The 6292-nt window shown below is 44.3% G+C and overlaps 1 long non-coding RNA gene across 1 annotated transcript; it reads left to right on the top strand.

Moving 5' to 3' along the window:
- Window positions 1-582: 582 nt before the first annotated feature.
- On the top strand, window positions 583-4498 carry LOC102402030. The gene is made up of 3 exons (XR_327122.4): window positions 583-789; window positions 1184-1292; window positions 4436-4498. It is a non-coding gene; the product is annotated as an uncharacterized LOC102402030 (long non-coding RNA).
- Window positions 4499-6292: the final 1794 nt, after the last annotated feature.

The raw sequence follows: 6292 nt of genomic DNA, 5'->3' as shown, positions 1-6292 counted from the left end.
AGTAGAGGACCGGGTCATCATAGTCATAGTAGGGGCCCGGGTCTGGAACCTACTACCTCCACTCTGGACTTCGCCATTTAATAGCCCCCTCCCTGATGGCTCACTTGGTAAAGAATCCACCTGCAATGCAGGAGACCCTGGTTCGATTCCTGGGTCGGGAAAATTCACTGGAGAAGGGATAGGCTACCCACTCCAGTATTCTTGGGCTTCCCTTTTGGCTCAACTGGTAAAGAATCCACCTGCAATGTGGGAGACCTAGGTTCGATCCCTGAGTTGGGAAGATCCCCTGGAGAAGGGAAAGGCTACCCACTCCAGTATTCTGGCCTGGAGAATTCCATGGACTGTATAGTCCATAGGGTTGCAAAGAGTCGGAGACAACTGAGCAACTTTCACTTTCCCTCTGCAGCGTCTTTAACTTGCTTAGCTAGAAGGAGGGGAATGTCCATGTGTCTGTCCACCCATCCATGCGTGGGTCTTTGTTCTTTGACCCCCCCTCCTCCAGAGCCTGTGGGTGATCTTTCCACATGACATGTTCCCTCTTTGGACTTTGAGAAGTAAAAACCCAGCCGCCACTGCTGTGCACCCATACTTGAGCCTGGAGGAATGTTAAAATTCAGCTGGAGAGGTGCCTAGTGCAACAGAAGCCTAGATTAAAAAAAAAAAAAAAAAAAAAAGGGATTTCAGGCAAGAGGAGAAAATAAAGAAGCAAGACTTAAAATGTCCTGTGAAATGGAGAGCATTGGGCCTCCCGGCGCAGACGTCCGTGGGAGATGACTCCTTTAGAAAGCGGTGAGTTTTGTGTGAGCACAGATGCATTTTGTTTTCCTAGGAGGAATCGATGATTAAATTATCAGAAACCAAGCTCAAAACCAGGCTGCCTGCATCTTCCCCAGCCGTCCCCAGTGTCTCCTGCTTATGAGGTGCCAGCTTTATCTCGGAAGCTTTAGTTTAAATGCCCAACATATCTTATTAATGAAAGTAATAAGCTGTTGTTTATATATGTCATAATGGAGAATATGACTATTTAATATAAATCTGACATTTAAATTCCGCTTAGTTCTGAGATGTGGACGATATCAAGGCATAACTCTTTACCCTGGAGTAAAAACTCCCTGGGTCTGCATTTTCCAGCATTGAAGTTTTCAAAGTAATCAGGTTCCTTTTTTTTTTTTTTTCTTTCCAGAGGAACCAAATTGTGAAGACATCTGTTCTGTTATTAATTTCACATAAATCTTAAGCTCCTCAAGGCCAGAAATGAGGCTTCATTCACGTCGAATTAATGAAACATGATTGTAAGTCCCTCGCATGGAAATGCTGTCACACAATTCTGAGCTGCTTAGTGCACTGAGTAATCTCAGAAACTGCCAGGGGACAGCCACGTGAAATCCACCCTCCCCTCCCGCCGCCACCCAAAAACAATATCTGAAAATATCACAACACTAACTATATCCTGGAAGATTAATAGCAGATGAAAATTTCTGGGAAATGAATCAGCCTTTCTCGGTAAAGATACAAATATCCTAGGCAAAAGCAGATTGCACTGTGTAAGAGCTCTTTGGATACAGTTTAATAACTGTGCCCGGGGAGGCCCTAGGTATGCCTGAAAGGAGGGGGGGTGTCCTGGGATGCCTTCCAGGGAGGTCTTTGGGGAGCATGTTAGAGACATGGTTCAAATCTAGGTGGCATAGGTTTGAGATGGGAAACCTGGACTGGCCAGAGCATGATATATGTGTGGGTATGAGACTGCATGCATTTATGCATGTGTATATATGAGTGTGTATGAGTGGATGAACATGTGTGTGTGTGGATGCAATGAAGTTTGTGCAGGTGTGTATGAAAATGTGTGTACTGTTTTCGTGAGTGAGCATGTGTGGGTGTCTGTGTGTATGAATGTGGGTGAGTTTGGGTGTCAGAATGTGTATGATTTTGTGTGTGCATGGGTCCACGCGTTTGGTGTAAGGGTGAGGATACGCGTACACAGAACATGTCTGTATGAGTTGGCATTTGTGTTGTATGCGTAAGCGTCAATGGTGCACGTGAGTGCCTGGAGAGAGCATGTATGTGTGTAGGTATGTGAGTTTGTACAGTGTGTACATAGGAAACCTCTCTGGATGGACATGAATCCATTGGTAGGAGGCCCATCTCAGTAGCTCTGCACCATCTTGCACCCTCCTGAGTTCTTCTTGAAAGGAACTTGCTTCGGGGTTTTGCGTGTGGGGGGCATGATTTTTTGTGAAATAACTGAGATTTGCCAGCAGAAAGATTGTCTGGAGGGAGACAGGGAAGGGGGAGCCTGAGATTTCTTAATCAAACTTCTTCCAAGAGCTATTTTTGGTCTTCCGCTGAGCTGGGACCCAAAAAAAGAATCTGCATACGATATTTACATCTCAAATCTTCAGAGCCTCATTAGCTTTGATATTTATTTATTTATTTATTTGCAAAAAAGGAATTTAAATCAAACAGAGAGGCTCCAAAGCAAAAACCTTTGAATGCAGGGCAAAATTAATTAAAACAGGCAGCCGATGGGTAGAGTGGAATACAATAGAACTCAGAGAAAAGGCAATGAAAACTAATTAGACTCAGATGGGAAAAAATCCTTCCTTGTTTTAGTGGTCATCTATTGGTAATGAACTGATATTGGAAGTAAAGATCAGAATTTGAAACCCCTTTTTTCTAGAAGTTTCCCTCTTCGTTTCCCTAAGGCTCTGATCTTCCAAACTAAGCCAATCAAATGACTGGAGGTCATGTTTATTATGTTTTGGAGCCAACAGTCTAGTCTGTATCAGCAACCGTCCCCCAAATAGCAAGTAGGTGGAATAAAGAGACAACCAAATGTAAGGGATGTTGAACTCCCAAGAATTAGCGTTAACCCACGTAGTGGAACCAATTTGTGTATATGAGCAGATACAGTCCCAGCTACATTTTTGTAGCTGGATAGTTTGTGGCTTTGTTTCACCATCCAGGCTTTGTAGATCTGTGAAAAACATTTCCATCCATCCAGTGGAAAAACCCTTGACCAACAATATAAGAAAGATTTTTAGCTTTGTTTAGCATAAGACTGAATCAAGCGGCCCCGCTTTCTTGTCGGAGCTCTTTTGAATGAAATGATCAGTTAGTCTGTGTGCATTTTGTCCTTCTGTATTATGCAACAGCACAAGCATGCAACTGTCACGGGGGACAATCCCATGCATAGCCAGCCTGTCACAAAGTTTTTAAAGTTGGCCACATGTGTCTTTGGCAAGTCCTAGGTCCCCTTTCAGCTTCGTTTAGAATCTCCTTTCTACCACCCCCCTCCCTCCTCAGACCCAGTGCTTAAGTCTCTCTGGATGACCCTGGGTCATTTCCCGTTAAAGAGAGTAGGCTTTGAGGAACACCATGATAAGCCATAGTTCAATTTAAAAAAATGGTGAAAATGCTAATGGGGAAATTTTAGGCTTTGTGGCAGTTGGATGAAAGGGATATTTTTGAACAAAAAAATCTTTCCAGTGATTCCTCAAAACAATTCTCCTCCAGTGCATAGAGATGGCCTTGTTCAGATAAGTCAGTAAATAAAACCAGATCTCAGTTTTCCTCTGTGTAAAGTGGAAGGAATTGAATTGGAACTTAAAGAGTGATCTTTAAGATTTCTTAAAGCCAGTGTAATTAGTGACTCTAGCACACACACATATGTATGTATGTGTGTGTGTGTATATATATACACATATAAAAATAAATACATATATTACACATACATATAAATACATACTCATAGAGAGAATAACTTTGCTGTGTATAAAGAAAATCAAGGCTGTCCCTTATAAGTAGTATATGGATTCATTCATTCATTCACTCATTCATTCATGCATGTCTGTCACTCATGGGCTGAGGTCCTATTTCCCACAGTTCTTCTATATCATTTCATTTAATCCTTGCAGCAACTTTTTGAGCTGGGTATCCCATGGACAGAGGAGCCTGGTGGGCTACAGTCTGTGGGTTTGCAAAGAGTCGGACCCCACTGAGTGACTGAGAACACACACGTGCACATTCCTCACAGGAGTAATAGTTAATCTATTTACCTATCAGTACACTACACTATGGAGAAGGAAATGGCAACCCACTCCAGTGTTCTTGCCTGGAGAATCTCAGGGACGGGGGAGCCTGGTGGGCTGCCGTCTCTGGGGTCGCACAGAGTCGGACACGACTGAAGCGACTTAGCAGAAGCATCAGCAGCACACTAGAATATACTGTTCACGGGGTTCTCAAGGCAGGAATACTGGAGTGCTTTGCTCTTCCCTTCTCCAGTGCACCACGTTTTGTCAGAACTCTTCACCATGACTTGTCCATCTTGGGTGGCCCTACACAGCATGGTTCATAGTTTCACTGAGTTAGACAGGCTGTGAACCAAGTGATCAGTTTGGTCAGTTTTCTGTAACTATGGTTTCCATTCTGTCTGCAGGAAATCAGTGCTGAATATTCACTGGAAGGACTGATGCTGAAACTGAAGCTCCAATACTTTGGTCACCTGATGTGAAGAACTGACTCCTTGAAAAACACCCTGATGCTGGGAAAGATTGAAGGCAGGAGGAGGAGGGGACAACAGAGGGTGAGATGGTTGGTTGGCATCATTGACTCAATGAACATGAGTTTGAGCAAGCTCAGGGAGTTGGTGATGGATAGGGAAGCCTGTTGTGCTGCAGTCCATGGAGTTGCAAAGAGTCAGACATGACTAAGTAACTGAACTGAACTGACTGACAGTACAGTATGGGCCAATCAGAAAGGACACCAAGTGAAGCCCTTGTCTGTGCCAGCTACTCATTGCAAGATGAGAAAAGGTGAGGGTCTGGGGGAGGCACAGGAAGCCAGGATGGCTGGCAAGATGGAAGGGGGCTTATGTTAGTCACTCAGTCATGTCCAGCTCTTCGAGACCCCATGGACCATAGCCCACCAGGCTCCTCTGTCCATGGAATTCTCCAGACAAGAATAATGGAGTGGGAAGCCATTCCCAGGAAAGAATTGCCTGCAATGCAGGAGACCCAGGTTTGATCTCTGGGTCAGGAAGATCCCCTGGAGAAAGGAATGGCTACTCACTTCAGTATTCTTGCCTGGAGAATCCCCATGGACAGAGGAGCCTGGAAGACTGCAGTCTATGGGGTCACAAAGAGTTGGACATGCCTGAACGACTAAGCACACAAATACCACCAGGGAAGCCCTATTTATCACCTGGCTTGGGGAGGGTTTCATTTTTAAATGACCAGGACAAGTTGGACCGCACACCATATCTGGATATGGTTGAACATCACCCATGATATTCAATCTCCAAATTCTGCTGAGGACAACAATGAAGCTGTGGGAGGTCAAGTAACCTTCTCAAGGACAACCCAGTAGGCAGTGACAGGCCTGAACTAGAAGCCAGTTTAAGTCTTGAAGACCCCAAAGTGCCACATCCTTAACCACCGTGCTGACTGCAGAGATGTCTGTAAGCTGAATTCAGTTAAGTCCCAGGCTGGCCCAGAGTTTCTTTCCCAAGATCCCAAGGAGATATTGCAGGATCCAGTTTGAGTTAAGGTAGAGCTGCCAGATTTAGCAAATAAAAAATATAGGATGCTCAGTTCAATTTGAATTTCAGATAAACAGCCATAATATTTTTGCATATTTTAGCATATTGCACAGCACAGAGTTATAATAAAAGATTATTCATCATTGATCTGAAATTCAAATTTAACTGGACATCCTGTATTTTATCTGGCAAATCTAAGTGGTGGGTGAGGGAATAGACACAGGGGTGCCAAGACATTTCAATTCAGAAAGATTTTCTTTCCTAGGCACTCCGTTCTTGGAGGCTGCTAGGTCTCAGGGCAGTAGGAATCCTTCTAACCTCACCCCTTGTATCTTCTTGATTCTGAAGTCAAAACGCTAGGCCTGAGGGTCATCTAAGCTATAATTGTGCCTCTTCTGGTCCTCTCTCCACACAAAAAGGCAGAACCCACGGCACAGTGGCTTGGCTTTAAAGCCCGGGAACACGGTCCGCCAGGCGTGTCCTCCTTTCTGAAGCACATGGAAACTATTCCCTTCCAGAAGGTCTTCATGGTTAGTCTGCTGCGAGTCTCGGTGTTTCAGCTGCAGTTATAATTTCTGTAGCACCCACCACCCTCCCCCAACCCTGCCCCAACTCAGATGGTATTTATTAGAACATTGCTTTTGAAAAGAAAACTGCATCTTAATTAAAGGTTGGCGATCCAAAGCCTGTTTGCAGATGAGAAAAATTAAACAACTACTATGAACAGGGCCGTGAGTCTCCTGTTGGTTAAAACCC

This window comes from Bubalus bubalis, chromosome 18 (genome assembly GCF_019923935.1).
Source record: "Bubalus bubalis isolate 160015118507 breed Murrah chromosome 18, NDDB_SH_1, whole genome shotgun sequence".
Classification (NCBI taxonomy): Eukaryota; Metazoa; Chordata; class Mammalia; order Artiodactyla; family Bovidae; genus Bubalus; species Bubalus bubalis.
Note: the sequence above shows the minus strand (reverse complement) of the source record. Positions and strands in the feature narration are given on the sequence as shown.